This window comes from Mobula hypostoma, chromosome 27 (assembly GCF_963921235.1).
Source record: "Mobula hypostoma chromosome 27, sMobHyp1.1, whole genome shotgun sequence".
In the NCBI taxonomy this organism is placed as follows: domain Eukaryota; kingdom Metazoa; phylum Chordata; class Chondrichthyes; order Myliobatiformes; family Myliobatidae; genus Mobula; species Mobula hypostoma.
The window spans coordinates 29463948-29480836 of record NC_086123.1 but is presented as its reverse complement, the minus strand read 5'-3'; the positions used below and the strand labels follow the sequence as shown (position 1 = coordinate 29480836).

The window sequence follows — 16889 nt, the reverse complement described above, 5'->3', positions numbered from 1 at the left end:
TTCATTAGGAATGTGTGTTTCCTGGGAAGTTTATTTTTAGTGTTCTTTGATAAAGCATATGGCATTTTTCTGATTGGAAGTCAAATCTCAGAGCAGAATTTGGTTAAACATTTGTAATCCTCAGGTTGGGTCGGCAGTGTAAGTCTAGGGAAGACAATCTCTGGCCCCACCAAATGTGTGAAATTTGAGGTGCAAAACCTTATGTTTGTGTGGATGCTGTGTGATTTGTTCCCCTGTGACAAATCAGTACCACAAAATAACAGACAGTACAAAATATGCAATTAAACAATTTAGCTTTATAATTCTTAATTTGACTAAAGGGTTAGTAAAGAAAAACAAAAAGAAAAGGGCCCATTTTAATGAAACAGTCTACTGTGCACAAGTTGGAGCTCAGGGTTTCTCTTCCACTGCTCCTCCATCGATTTCTCTGGGCTTCATCGACTCCGAGTCCACTCCTTTCTGGTGTCTACGGCCTCTCCTTTCTGGAGTCTTCTCTCTCCATCTCTCGCTGAACAAAAAACCCAGATAACCTCAGTGTCAGGCACACAACACGAAAATGCACTCCCCTCATTGACAAATGTACTTTTGCAGCAAGATGCTCACATTCCAAAGCACCGTTATCTCTAACCATAACCCAAACACTGCTGCTACAGAAAGACCATTACATTAGCAGTGCTTCTACAGAAAGACCATTCCATTAGCAGTGAAACCTTTCCCAGGGTGTTACACATTCATTGGCAATGTTCTAAACATTTACATGATTATCTTCCCATATGTAGATTACAGATAAGCTTAATGATCTTGTCCAATATTGCTTCAATAGCTTTGATAGACCTATCCCATATGAATTAACTGATAATTTCAGTATCAAGTAGGAGTTTTGTCACAGCATGTTAAAATGGTATTGAGGTTCCATTTATGTATCAGGTTCCCATTTTAATATGTTTTCCTTACTCCTTTAGTGGCAGTTAGAATGGTGGAAATACATAATTATTAGTCATGCAGTAATTTTAACCACCATTCCTGCCCTGTTCCCTCCAGCGGGCAGCATGAAAATAGTTCTTGGATAATTAAAATTGCTAAAATTTGTAAGAAAGATTTTAAAAAATCATCAGAAGAATGAAAACCCTGAGATATGTTTGCTTATTTTGATATAATTTCTTCTTTAACTATTACATTTTGGTAATATTGTATCATTTCTTAATGCATGCATTACTAAATGACAGTAAAATAGGACTACGTGTTTCATAATCTAATCTAACTCCTTAAGTAAAATGGATTGGAGGAATGTGCATTTTATGTATACATTAAAAACGAAAGTAGGTAGGACTACACAAGGACAAAGAAAGGAAAGTATATGCCTGTAGTTATCAGAAGTGGGTGAGGTACAAAAAGGAGTAATTTGTGTTGGTATTCACCAGGGAGAAGAACTTGCAATATAGTGACATCATAGAGGGGTATGCTAATATTCCAGGACGTGTTCATATCAGAGAGGTGGTAGTGTTTGGTTATTTGAGGAACATTAAGCTGAATAAATCCCTAGAATTTGATGGGACCTACCTCAGGTTATTGAGAGAGGTAAGAGAGGAGATTCCTGAGGCCTTGACAGCAATCATTGTATCCACTTTAGCCACAGGTGAGGTCCCAGTGATCAGCACAGAAGCCACTGTTCCTTACATCAGTAGTAGGGAAGCTATTGGTGTGGATTCATAGGGTTAGGATTTACTTTAATTTGGAAAAATTTGGGCGTATGTAGGACAAAGATGTCAGCGTGTATGGGAGGTCATGTCTTTAAAAATTTGATTAACTTTTTTGAGTCGGTAACAGAAGTGTAGGACAGCGGATTTTAGTAACACATTTGAGAAGTTCCCTCGTGGCAGGCTAACCAAGAAGATTAGGACACTTGTGATCTACAGAGACTTAGTAAATTGGAGTCGAAATTGATTTGGACATAGAAGACAGAGGGTAGTGGCGGAGGGGTGTTTCTCTGTAACCAGTGATGTGCTCCATGGAGACCAATGCTAGGGCCTCTTGTTTCTGATGGATCTAAATCATTTGGATGAGAATATGGATTAATAAGTTTGTGATCAACACAAAAATTGGTGGAGTTGTGAATAGTAAGGAAGGTTGCCAAAAGATATACAGTTGAAGTCAGAAGTTTACATACACCTGGGCCAAATACATTTAAACTCCGTTTTTCACAATTCCTGACATTTAACCTTAGAAAACATTCCCTGTCTTCCTCTACTGTAAAGATGAAGCCACACTCAGGTTGGAGGAACAACACCTTATATTCCGTCTGGGTAGCCTCCAACCTGATGGCATGAACATTGACTTTTCTAACTTCCGCTAATGTCCCACCTCCCCCTCGTACTTCATCCGTTATTTATTTATATACACACATTCTTTCTCTCTCTCTCTCCTTTTTCTCCCTCTGTCCCTCTGACTATACCCCTTGCCCATCCTCTGGTTCCCCCCCCCTTGTCTTTCTCCCCGGACCTCCTGTCCTATGATCCCCTCAAATCCCCTTTGCCAATCACCTGTCAAGCTCTTGGCTCCATCCCTCCCCCTCTTGTCTTCTCCTATCATTTTGGATCTCCCCCTCCCCCTCCCACTTTCAAATCTCTTACTAACTCTTCCTTCAGTTAGTCCTGACGAAGGGTCTCAGCCTGAAACGTCGACTGTATCTCTTCCTAGAGATGCTGCCTGGCCTGCTGTGTTCACCAGCAACTTTGATGTGGATTCCCTGTCTTAGGTCTGTTAGGATCACTACTTTATTTTAAGAATGTGAAATGTCAGAATAATAGTAGAGGGGATGATTTATTTCAGCTTTTATTTCTTTCATCACTTTCCCAGTCGGTCGGAAGTTTACAGACACTTCGTTAGTATTTGGTAGCATTGCCTTTAATTTGTTTAACTTGGGTCAAATGTTTTGGGTAGCTTTCCACAAGCTTCTCACAGTAAGTTGCTGGAATTTTGTTCCGTTTCTCCAGACAGAACTGGTGTAACTGAGTCAGGTTTGTAGGCCTCCTTGCTCGCACACGCTTTTTCAGTTCTGCCAGCAAGTTTTCTATCGGATTGAGGTCAGGGCTTTGTGATGACCACTCCAATACCTTGACTTTGTTGTCCTTAAGCAATTTTGCCAATCTTTGGAGGTATGCTTGGGGTCATTGTCATTTGGAAGACCCATTTGAAACCAAGCTTTAACTTCCTGGCTGATGCCTTGAGATGTTGCTTCAATATATCCACATAATTTTCCTTCCTCATGATGCCCTCTATTTTGTGAAGTGCACCAGTCCCTCCTGTAGCAAAGCACCCCCACGGCATGATGCTGTCACCCCCATGCTTCACGGTTGGGATGGTGTTCTTCGGCTTGCAAGCCTCACCCTTCTTCCTCCAAACATAACGATGGTCATTATGACCAAACAGTTCAAAATTTTTGTTTCATCAGACCAGAGGACACTTCTCCAAAAAGTAAGATCTTTGTCCCCATGTGCACTTGCAAACTGTAGTCTGGCTTTTTTATGGCAGTTTTGGAGCAGTGGCTTCTTCCTTGCTGAGCAGCCTTTCAGGTTATGTTGATATAGGACTCGTTTTACTGTGGATATAGATACTTGTCTATCTGCTTTCTCCAGCATCTTCACAAGGTCCTTTGCTCTTGTTCTGGGATGATTTGCACTTTTCGCGCTAAAGTGCGTTCATCACTAGGAGACAGAATGCATCTCCTTCCTGAGTGGTATAACGGCTGTGTGGTCCCATGGTATTTATACTTGCGTACTATTTGTACAGATGAATGTGGTGCCTTCAAGCGTTTGGAAATTGCTCCGAAGGATGAACCAGACTTGACATCATTTTCTGACCTCAATCCGATAGAAAATTTGTGGGCAGAACTGAAATAGCATGTGCGAGCAAGGAGGCCTACAAACCTGACTCAGTCACACTAGTTCTGTCTGGAGGAATGGAAAAAAATTCCAGCAACTTACTGTGAGAAGCTTGTGGAAGGCTACCCAAAATGTTTGACCCAAGTTAAACAATTTAAAGGCAATGCTACCAAATACTAATAAAGTAAACTTCTGACCGACTGGGAAAGTGATGAAAGAAATAAAAGCTGAAATAAGTCATTCTCTCTACTATTATTCTGACATTTCACATTCTTAAAATAAAGTAGTGATCCTAACTGACCTAAGACAGGGAATGTTTTCTAGGATTAAATATCAGGAATCGTGAAAAACTGAGTTTAAATGTATTTGGCTAAGGTGTATGTAAACTTCTGACTTCAACTGTAGCAGTTTATAGATCAGTTGTAAGTGTGGCCAGAGTAATGGCAGATGGAGCTTAATAAGGACAAGAGTGAGTTACTGCTCTTGGGAAGGTCAAACGTAAGTAGAAAGAGCACAGTATGTTGTAGGATCTTAGCAGCATTGATATAAGTAGGGAATAAGGCATCGAAGTCCATAGCTTCCTGAAACACAAGGAAATCGGTTGGGAATGAAAGCATATGGCATGCTTTCCTTGATCAATCATGGTACTGAGTAAATGAGTCAGGAAGTTATGTTGCATCAGTATAAAACTTTGGTTAGGCCACATCTTGTGCACGGCAACCAGTTCTGATTGCCACTTTACAGGAAGGATGGGAGGGGGTGCAGTGGTTGCTTTTGAGAGGATACAGAGTAGTTTCACCAGGATGCTGCCTGGATTAGAGTATCAGTGATAAGCAGTGGTTGAAAAAACTTGGATTGTTTTCTCTAGAGTGTAAGAGGCTGAGAGACAACCTGATAAAAGCTTATAAAATTATGAGAGACATAGGTAGGATAGTTAGATTTTTTTCCCCTCAGGCTGGAAATAATGAATACTAAAGGGCATAGCTTTAAGGCGAGAGGGGGGAAGTTTAAAGGATATGTAGGCAATTTTATTTTCTTCAGAGAGCGGTAGATACTTCTTGGCAAGAGGAAATTAGATGAAGAGTAGGAGAGAAGAGCGAAAATGGAAAAGAATGAAAGAAGAACAACAAGATTATCTGCAACAGAAACTGTTAAGAAGTCAAATTACAAATTTATCTAATTATGTGCGCTTGAGATGGGGGAGAACTTAAATGCATTTTTTTGCATCGGTATTTACTCAGGAGATGGACGTAGTCTGAAGAAGTAAGGCAAAACGGCATCGATTTCATGCACTCCATACAGATTACAGAGGAGGAGTGTTTGCAGGCTTAAGGCAAATTAAGGTGGATAAATCTCTAGGGTTTGACAAAATGTTTCCTCAGACCCCACGGGATGCAAGTGCAGAAATTGCTGTGGAACCTAGCAAGGATAATTAAATTATCCTTAGCAACAAATGGGGTACCAGAGGATTGAAAGATAGCCAATGTTGTTCTGCTGTTTGAGAAAGGCTCTAAAAATAAACCTGGAAATTATAGGCCAGTGAATCTGACAGCAGTAGTGGGAAAGTTAAGTGTTTGGATAGACAGGGACTGATTAAGGATAAGTCAGCATGGCGTTGTGCGTGGTAGGTTGCCAATCTTATGGGGTTTTTAGAGGGAGTCTGGCATGGGGGGGTTGGTCAAGAAGGTTCAACCACTCAGCATTCAAGATGAGGTAATAATTTGGATTAGACACTGGCTTTGTGGGAGAAACCAGAAAGCGGTAATAGGTGGTTGTTTCTCTGACTGGAGGCCTGTGACAAATGGAGTGCTGCAGGGATCACCGCTGGGTCCATTGTTGTTTGTCATCTATATCAATGATCTGGATGATAATGTGGTTAAATAGATTAACAGATTTGTGGGTGACACCAAGATTGGAGGTGTAGTGGACAACGAAGAAGACTATCATGGCTTGCAGCGGGATCTGGGCCAACTTCTTTATGGGTTTGTGGATGGTATTAATCCAGTATTTCTTCAAGATCCTGGCAATCCTTTCAGAAACCATCACGCGTCTCAATGTAGAGTGGTTCTTTCTACCGGGTCTTAGGACTGCTGGTGTTTACAGGAGTCCCTGTGAAAGTGGAGCAGTGTATATGGCCAGAAGGGATTCACAGTGGAAACCTGCATCAAGAAGCTCAAGAGGTGTATCCATTTGGGTTACCCAGAGAGATCGGTGGTAGCAGAATATCGCATTCGCAATGGCTATGGGATTGACTTCAGTGGCACAAAACTATTGTGCCATGCCAATGGCTTTTGGAACCATCTGGTGAAAGAAGCCATTGAAATAAAACTAGAAGAAAAGAATTTTAACAAAGAAGAAGGCCTTGCTCTAAGTAAGAACTGAAATTCGATCGTAAACAAGATGGGACAGTGAAAACCTGATTGGATGAAAACTAACCAGTCAGGAGGGCTGGACAACAGGGTATATATACCACTGGATTAGACATGTCCAGACATCATCCCTGATGAAGATGGCAGAGTTTGTCATCGAGATGTTGGTTAAAATCAGTACTGTACCTTTACCCGGCTGGAAGCCAGAGAAGAGTTTAAGGTTGAAAGAGTACAGAGAAAATTTATAAGGGTTATTGCCAGGTCTGGAGGACCTGAGTTATATGGAAAGATTGAATCAGTTAGGACTTTATTCTGAAGGGCTTGTTTCTATGCAGTACTTTTCTATGAATCTAGTGATAACCCCAATATGAGCTGGGAAACGTTAAGGTTACCTGGTCACTTCTTGAAAAAGCAATGGAGAATCAGATTTCTGAGATACACAAGAATCGGGGAAGTGGTGAAGCAACTGGATTATGCTATAACCTTAGCAAGAAGGACCATGTAAAGATTGTGCATCTCCCTGCAGGCCCACACAAACAATTCCACTAGCAATGAGTGCTTTTGCATTTTTGTTCTGAATTCCTTAAATTATCCAAAAGGTGATCGAGTTATAGCTGATAGTTATCAAATCAAAACTAGTGAGATTAGTGTTAATTGGTATATTTGTGCCACTTTTTCATACCTCCTTGTTTAATTTCTTGTTTTAGTTCCACAGTTTCTTCCTCTTCTTGTTTTATACATTGCTCCATCAACATTTATTTCTATTTCTAAATGTTCCTTGTGATTTAAAATTCACAAAAAAATATTTTCAAATATTCAGTCTGGCTATTTAACAGGAAGTGGTGGTATCTCACACCCAGTTGTATATTATTGTAAAAAGTAAATTATTTATACCCTTTTCTGTTATCTATTTATCTGTCATGTATATGTATTAATTGTTCCGTGGCCTTTATCATTGTCATCTGAAACTTAGAACAAAACAAAAATGAGGGTTTTCTATGTGTGTTCAATCCAAAACAAAATGTAAATTTGGTCTCAGTCCTACCAATAAGGCAGAAAGCTAAGTGTTGTGATGTGTAAAATCGATGTGATGTCACAAGGTATAATACACTTACACAGCTAGGTGACATAATATAAAGACTGTACAAACTTGGAAAAATTATTATAGTTTAAGTTGCACTGTGAACTTATTAAAATTTCATGTTTCTTATCCAATCCATTATAAAATGCAAGTGTTAGAAGAACAGCAACTAAAATGTATGAAGGCAGTTGAGAAACTCAAATAACATTTGGAAGGGGTGAGTAAGATAAAGGACACCCTAAGTTTGCCTGATCACTTTTTGAAAGAACAATGGAAGAATTTTCTGAGATGCTCAGGAATGGAGGGCGCGCTGAAGCTATTGGACCAAGTTACAGTTTTCACAAGAAGGACCATCCGAGGCTTAGGAAAGACTGTGCATATCCATGCAGGTCCACATTGATGTGCTGGGAACCATATTCAAACCTGATGCCAATTAACTGTAATAGATACCAATCATTCTGGAAACCGGATACAAATGATCAGTCTGATGAAGAAACTGAAAATACCTGCAATTTCCATATTTCCTGGGCAAATCCATACTGTGACAAATTGGTGTCAAAAATGATTAAAACATTGTTTCAGGGCACAATCCAGAAAGAAAATCGGGAAAGAACAAAATATTACAACAAAAAACCAATCCTTCCTGAATTTACTCTACCTCTTAGTCAGTACCAAGATACATGCCGCATACCAAAGTTCAAAGAAGAATTTGGTGAGAGTTCTTCAGTCTGTGGATGTCCATATCGTAAAGATCACACAGTGAAAAATATCCACAGAGAAAACAAAACTGACAAACTATTGGCCATATGTCAGGACAGTGAGAGCAATTTCAACCCTTGCATCATTGTAAAACCCATGAAAGTGGAAGAAATCGATAGATTCCTTCACGGAGTCACCGAAGATGATTCAAGAAGGCTTTTCTGATGTTATAGGTGGAAACTTAGAAGACCCTCAAGGCAATACATAGAAAACAATTTTCTGCTTTAAGGTGCTATATGCAATGACAAAAATGATCAAAAGGCAGTGCATTGGTAGGAATCATGGTATTCTAATATGTAATTAAGGACAAGGAGCCGAACAATAAAGATGAGAAGTTAATAGAGAAAACAAGACTAGTAGTGTTTAATTTGTCACAAAATTAAGATTAAAGTCATATTTAAGTGTAATTTTTTCAGTGTAAATCAGAGGAGCACTGGAAGTGTTTACATTAGGTGCAACAGAATAGAGCTGGGAATTCTGGTAAAGGTAAACAACTACAACTTTGATTAAAAACAGGATAAAGTTTGATCATGATGGCAATGAAGAGTCAGCAAATTGCTGTACACATAAGAAGTGAAATTCAATAATGATCAGAACAAAGGAAGAAAACTCTCCTTACTACATCAATCATTTTGTCACAAAAGTCAGCAATTTGGTATTTAATTGTAGTGCACACGAATTATTTATAAAAGAAGATTTACAACTAAGCAGCAGCCAGTCGCTAAATACATTACAATCAGTAGAGTACATTTTTAATGTTATTATTGTGTAATAGGAAACAATTTGGGGTATATCAGACTCTCAAAAGCAGCAATAGGAATTTTAAAAGAAAATGTGATAAAAACAGAAAATATTCAGCAGGTCAGGCAGCAACTGTGGACAATGTAAATATTTCAGATTTGAGACCTTAGGTCAATACTGGCATAGAGAAAACAAAAGCAAATTAGTTTTCAGTAGCAGAGAAGGTGGGGAGTAATTGGTAGAACATGGTTTCTCTTGAAGAGGGTGAGCCAAATCCAATATAGCAGAAGTACATTACACTACTTTGTCTGTATTATGTATAGTGGGGCAAAAAAAAATCTGAACCAAAAAGAAATTGCAGATGAGCAACTGACGGAAAGAGCTGGTTCTGATAAAGACAGAAAGAAAGGGCAAGGTACATAAAATTAGAGAGTTCTGTTTTGAACTTTGGAGGCTGCAACGTGTCCAGATGGAAGAATAGGTGTGGTTCCTCAAACAGTGTAGGAGGAAACAGATAGGTCAGAGGGAAAGTAGGATGGTGAATCAAAGTGGCAAGGAGTAGGAAGCCAGGGCTATCCCTGTGGACAGAATACAGGTAATTCATAAAGCCATTACCCAATCTACCCCTGGTTTCTCCATTGTAAAGACAACCATTTTATGAACACTATTTCACTCAATTGGAAGTAGAGCAAGTGAATCATTGCTTCACCTGGAAGAAGTGCTGGGTCCCTAAATGGTGGGAAGGGAAGAGGTTAAAGGACAAATATTGCATTCCTTGTGGCTGTATAGGAAAGTGCTGTACTACAGACAGTGGCTAGATGGAATGAAAGGGTAGACCAGGGAGTCACAAATGAAGAAATCCTTCAAAATGTTGAATGGCAAGAGAAATATGGCTCAAACCAGAATGAGAACTAGATTTTTATCACTAAAAACATGAGATTGTTGTTTTGATGCATCAATACAGTGCAAGGCCAGAAATATTGATAAATTACCAGAATAAATAAATCCCCAAGTCCTCTAGTTGAGTCTGTTGGTTATGAGCACAAGTGTGGTGAGGTACAGGTACAATGAAAACTTGCTTGCAGCAGCACCATAGGCAGGTCGGTACAGACAACACACAGAAAATAAATTATACAAGATGATGAAGAGAGAGAGAGAAAATAGGGCTGCCAAAACAAGGCATTAGGAATAAAAGGACACAATCAGAGACAGGTCTGTGAACTGTAACAGGTGATCCCTAATGTTCCATGGCCATGGTACCATTTGGGTTGTGCAGATTGATTCAAAGGCCGGATGGTTATAAGAAAGCATCTGTTCTTAAACCTAGTGGTGTGGCCTCTGTACCTCCTGCCTGGCAGTACTAGTGAGATAAGAGCATGACTCAGATGTGGGCATTCTTGATAACAGATGCGGCCTTGAGACAGCACCTCAGTTGTGGAGAGGTCTGTGTCATGATTGACCGGGCTCTGTCCACAACTCTCTGCCACCTCTTGCTTTCCTGTGCATTGGAATTGTCACACCAGACTATGATGCAACCAACCAGCCAGGATACTTCTGTCTCTTGTGTCGACGTGAAGCACTAACCAGGATACTTTAAACAGTCCATCTGTAGAAGTTTGTTAGTGTATTTGGTGAATGGCAAATTTCCTTAAACCTCTAAGAAAGAAGAGGTGCTAGCATACCTTCATGATGTGGTGGGCTCAGGAAAGGTCATCAGAATTTGTAGCTGTTTACCCTGACTGCCTCTGAACCACCAATGAGAATGTAACGTGATCTCCCAGGTTCTCATTTCTGACATCAACATTAGTTCCTTGGTTTTATTGATATTCGAAGTTTTAAATTAATTTATTATACATATATGTCACCATATACAATACTGAGATTCATTTTCTTATGGGCATATTCTGTAAATCCAAGAAACACAATAGAATCAGTGAAAGACCACACCAAACAGGACAGACAAACAACCAATGTGCAAAAAAAACGAACTGCCAAATACTAAAAAAAAATGAATGAATGAATGAATAAATGAATGAATGAATAAATAAATAAACAAACAAGCAAGCAAGCAATTTCAAGAACATGAAATGAAGAGTTCTTGAAAGTGAGTCCATAAGTTGTGGGAACAGTTCAGTGATGAGGTGAGTGAAGTTGAGTGTAGTTATCCTCACTGGTTCAAGAGGCTGATGGTAGAGAGAAAATAACTTTTCCTGAACCTGGTGGTGTGCATCTCTGATGGCAGCAGTGAGAAGAGAGCAGTGCTTTCATTGTACATACGTACTGGGCACAGGACAGTTCCTCTTTTTTTTTTACCGTGCCCATGGTCTGCTCTTTATCAAATTACGGTATTGCTTTGCTTTATAACTGTATGTTATAATTATGTGGTTTTGTCAGTTTTAGTCTTGGTTTGTCCTGTGTTTCTGTGATATCTTCCTGGAGGAACATTGTATCATTTTTTAATGCATGCATTTCTAAATGACAATAAACGAGGACTGAGTGTCCTCATAATCCAATCTAAAATGATAACAGCAAGGAGTTTAAAGTTGCTGACCTTCACCACCTCTGATCACCTGATGAGTAATTTCCTCCTCTTGAAGTCAATAACCGGCTGTTTGGTCTTGCTGACATTGAGTGAGAGGTTGTTGTAGCACCACTCAGCCAGATTTTCAATCTCCCTCCAATATGCTGATTAGTCACCACCTTTGATTCAGCCAGTGACAGTGGTATTGTCAGCAAACTTAAATATGGCATTGGATCTGTACGGTCATAAGTATAGAATAGAGCAGGAAGCTAAGCACACAGCCTTGTGGTGCACCTGTGCTGATGGAGATTGTGGAGGAGATGTTGCCAATCTGAGCTGAGTGGGGTCTGCAAGTAAGGAAATTGATCCAATTGCACAAGGAGATACTGAGGCCAAGGTCTTGAAGCTTATTGATTAGTTTTGAGGGGATCATAGTATTGTTTGCTGAGCTGTAGTCAATAATGAGCATCCTGATATATGCATCTTTGCTGTCCAGATGTTCCAGGGTTGAGTGAAGAGTCAATGAAATAGCATCTGCTGTGAACCCATTGTGCTGGTAGCAAATTGGAGTGGATCCAAGTTGTTTCTCAGGCAGGAGTTGATATGTTTCACCACTAACCTCTCTAAACTCTTCATCACAGCGGATGTAAGTGCTACTAGATGATAGTCACTGAGGCAGGTTACCATGTTCTTCTTAGTCATGGGTATAATTGAAGCCTGCCTGCAGCAGGTGGGAATCTCAAACATGAGGTTGCTATTGCAGCACCACTCAAATCACATGTTCGGCCTCATGTGTTATGCTGACACATAACCACCCACAGTGGTTTCGTCTGTGAATTTGTAGATGGTATTAGAGCTCTGCCTAGCACGTGGCCACGGGTGCAGAGGGATTAGAGTAGGTGATAGGATCTTGTTGGAGCTGATAGAAATTGCAAAGGATTATTAACGATTGCAGAGGCAGATAGGGTGGAAGCTACAACAAAAATGTGAACATTATTATTGGGCAATAAAGATTAGGGCACTCTATTCTTGCTCTGTTGAGGAAGAGAGGGGTTGAGAATAGAGACGTAGAAGAGAGATGAAGTGCAGTCAAAAATTCTGGCCATGGGGTGGAGGGAAAGCCATGGTTCAAGAACACAGCATTCATTTCTGAAGCTCCTGTAGAAAGTCTAATCAATCAGTCATTTTTTTTTACAGTGATAGAAGAACTGGGAAAATGGAAAGAAAGCCTTATAGGATGCAGGGTGGGAGGAGTTATGATCGTATGGTTGTGGGTTTAACCATATAACAATTACAGCACGGAAACAGGCTATCTTGGCCCTTCTAGTCCATACCGAACGCTTACTCTCACCAAGTCCCATCGACCTGCACCCAGCCCAGAACCCTCCATTTATTTCCTGTCCATATAGCTATCCAACTTAACCTTAAATGACAACATCGAACCTACCTTAACCTTATAAGCTTCTAACCATATAAGCTTCCACTTATACTGGAAGCTCGTTCCACACAGCTACCATTTGTAGTGGATGTTAATGACTAGCCTGTCCCTGAGGTGGAGACAGGGATGCAGAAAGGGAAGACTTAGAGATGGGACATTTTGAGGTGAGAGCAGGGTAGAAATTTCTAGCAAAACTGATGAAATTTCGAGTTCCATATGAAGTGCAGGATGTACACCAATAAAGTTGCTGATATACTGGAAACCATAGTGCAGAGAGTACTGGAAGAAACCCAAGTGCTTACAGGGAAGATGTGCAAACTTTGTGCAGAGTATCCAAGGTCAGAAATGAACCTGGTCTTCAGTATAATGTTGCTATTAAGTATGGGAAATTTCAGAAAATCTGAATTTCTCCTCACAGGCAGATTGGCTCACTTTTCAACAGAAATCACTCGAAAAATAAAATAACTATTAATCCTGCTCCATGAGGTCACTGCCAGCGCTTGGTGATCTCCAATTATAACCATATAACAATTACAGCATGGAAACAGGCCATCTCGGCCCTTCTAGTCCATGCCAAACTCTTACTCTCACCTAGTCCCACTGACCTGCACTCAGCCCATAACCTTCCATTCCTTTCCTGTCCACATATCTATCCAATTTAACTTTAAATGACAACATCGAACCTGCCTCAACCACTTCTGCCGGAAGCTCGTTCCACACAGCTACCACTCTCTGAGTAAAGAAGATCCGCCTCATGTTACCCCTAAACTTTTGCCCTTTAACTCTCAACTTATGTCCTCTTGTTTGAATCTCCCCCACTCTCAATGGAAAAAGCCTATCCACATCAACTCTATCTATCCCCCTCATAATTTTAAATACCTCTATCAAGTCCCCCTCAACCTTCTACGCTCCAAAGAATAAAGACCCAACTTATTCAACCTTTCTCTGTAAGTTAGGAGATGAAACCCAGGCAACATTCTAGTAAATCTCCTCTGTACTCTCTCAATTTTATTGACATCTTTCCTATAATTCGGTGACCAGAACTGTACACAATACTCTAAATTTGGCCTTACCAATGCCTTATACAATTTCAACATTACATCCCAACTCCTATACTCAATGCTCTGATTTATAAAGGCCAGCATACCAAAAGGTTTCTTCTCCACCCTATCCACATGAGATTCCACCTTCAGGGAACTATGCACTGTTATTCCTAGATCCCTGTGTTCTCCTGCATTCTTCAATGCCCTACCATTTACCATGTATGTCCTATTTTGATTAGTCCTACCAAAATGTAGCACCTCACATTTATCAGCATTAAACTCCATCTGCCATCTTTCAGCCCACTCTTCTAAGTGGTCTAACTCTCTCTGCAAGCTTTGAAAACCTACTTCATTATCCACAACTCCACCTATCTTAATATCATATGCATACTTACTAATCCAATTTACCACCCCATGATCTAGATCATTAATATATATGACAAACAATATTGGACCCAGTACAGATCCCTGAGGCACACCACTAGACACCGTCCTCCAAACTGACACACAGTTATCCACCATTACTCTCTGGCGTCTCCCATCCAGCCACTGCTAAATCCATTTTACTACTTCGATATTAATACCTAACAATTGAACCTTCCTAACTAACCTTCCGTGTGGAACCTTGTCAAAGGCCTTACTGAAGTCCATATAGACAACATCCACCGCTTTACCCTCGTCAACTTTCCTAGTAACCTCATCAAAAAATTCAATAAGATTTCTCAAACACGACCTTCCACGCACAAATCCATGTTGACTGTTCCTAATCAGACCCTGTCTATCCAGATAATTATATATACCATCTCTAAGAATACTTTCCATCAATTTACCCACCACTGATGTCAAACTCACAGGCCGATAATTGCCAGGTTTACACTTAGAACTCTTTTTAAAAAATGGAACAACATGAGCAATACGCCAATCCTCTGGCACCATCCCCATTTCTAATGACATTTGAAATATTTCTGTCAGAGCCCCTGCTATTTCCACATTAACTTCCCTCAGGGTCCTAGGGAATATCCTGTCTGGACCCGGAGACTTATCCACTTTTATATTCCTTTAAAGCGCCAGTACTTCCTCTTCTTTAATCAACATACTTGCCATAACTACCCCTCTTGTTTCCCTTACCCTACACAATTCAATATCCTTCTCCTTAGTGAATACCGAAGAAAAGAAATTGTTCAAAATCTTCTCCATCTCTTTTGGCTCCGCATATAGCTGTCCACTCTGATTCTCTAAGGGACCAATTTTATCACTCACTATCATTTTACTATTAATATAACTGTAGAAACCCTTTGAATTTATTTTCACCTTACTTGCCAAAGCAGTCTCATAACTTCTTTTAGCTTTTCTAATTTCTTTCTTAAGATTCTTTTTACATTTTTTATATTCCTCGAGCACCTCATTTACTCCAAGCTGTCTATATTTATTGTAGATCCCTCTCTTTTTCTGAACCAAGTTTCCAATATCCCTTGAAAACCATGGCTCTCTCAAACTTTTAACCTTTTCTTTCAACCTAACAGGAACATAAAGATCCTGTACCCTCAAAATTTCACCTTTAAATGACCTTCATTTCTCTATTACATCCTTCCCATAAAACAAATTGTCCCAATCCACTCTTTCTAAATTCTTTCACATCTCCTCAAAGTTAGCCTTTCTCCAAGCTAATCTCAACCCTGAGTCCAGTCCTATCCTTCTCCATAATTATATTGAAACTAATGGTACTGTGATCACTGGACCCAAAATGCTCCGCAACACATACTTCCGTCACCTGCCCTATCTCATTCCCTAACAGGAGATCCAACACTGCCCCTTCTCTAGTTGGTACCTCTATGTATTGCTGCCAAAAACTATCTTGCACATATTTCACAAACTCCAAACCATCCAGCCCTTTTACAGAATGGGCTTCCCAGTCAATGTATGGGAAATTAAAATCTCCCACAATCACAACCTTGTGCTTATTACAAACATCTGCTATCTCCTTACAAATTTGTTCCTCCAATTCTTGCTCCCCATTAGGTGGTCTATAATACACCCCTATAAGCGTCACTACACCTTTCCCATTCCTCAATTCCACCCAAATAGCCTCCCTAGACGAGTCCTCTAATCTATCCTGCCAAAGCACCGCTGTTATATTTTCTCTGACAAACAATACAACACCTCCCCCTCTTGCCCCTCCGATTCTATCACACCTGAAGCAACGAAATCCAGGAATATTTAGTTGCCAATCACACGCCTCCTGCAACCATGTTTCACTAATAGCTACAACATCATATTTCCAGGTATCAATCCATGCTCTAAGCTCATCCATCTTTCTTACAATGCTCCTAGCATTAAAATAGATGCATTTAAGAAACTCTCCACCTTTTACTCTCTGTTTATCCCTAATGGTGCAAACAACTTTGTTATCTTTTTCTTCCTTCTCCCCTACATCTTCAGTCTGAGTGCTCCCATTCTCTGTCCTCTGCCTTTCCTCCCTCACACACTGTCTACTAGCTTTCTCTATTTGTGAACTAACCTCCTCTCTCCTAGTCTCTTCAATTTGATTCCCACCCCCCAACCATTCCAGTTTAAAGTCTCCCTAGTAGCCTTTTCAAATCTCCCTGCCAGGATATTGGTCCCCCTAGGATTCAAGTGCAACCCATCCTTTTTTTACAGGTCACACCTGCGCCAAAAGAGGTCCCAATGATCCAGAAACTGGAATTCCTGCCCCGTGCTCCAATCCCTCAACCACGCATTTATCCTCCACGTCATTCCACTCCTACTCTCACTGTCGCGTGGCACAGGCAGTAATCCTGAGATCACTACCTTTGCGGTGCTTCTTCTCAACTCCCTTCCTAACTCCCTATATTCTCCTTTCAGGACCTCTTCCCTTTTCCTACCTATGTCATTGGTACCTATATGTACCATGACCTCTTGCTCCTCACCCTCCCACTTCAGGATATCTTGGATGCAATCAGAAACATCCCGGACCCTGGCACCAGGGAGGCAAACTACCATCCGGGTCTCCTGACTGCATCCACAGAATCATCTATCTGACCCCCTAACTATCAAGT

The 16889-nt window shown here is 40.4% G+C and overlaps 1 long non-coding RNA gene across 1 annotated transcript in view; it reads right to left on the bottom strand.

The window, feature by feature from the left end:
* Window positions 1-359: 359 nt before the first annotated feature.
* Window positions 360-16889, bottom strand: part of LOC134338453 (uncharacterized) — a 44230-nt gene continuing 27700 nt past the window's right edge. The window contains exon 4 of the long non-coding RNA XR_010016229.1: window positions 360-508. This is a non-coding gene — a long non-coding RNA (uncharacterized LOC134338453). The remainder of the gene's footprint in view (window positions 509-16889) is intronic.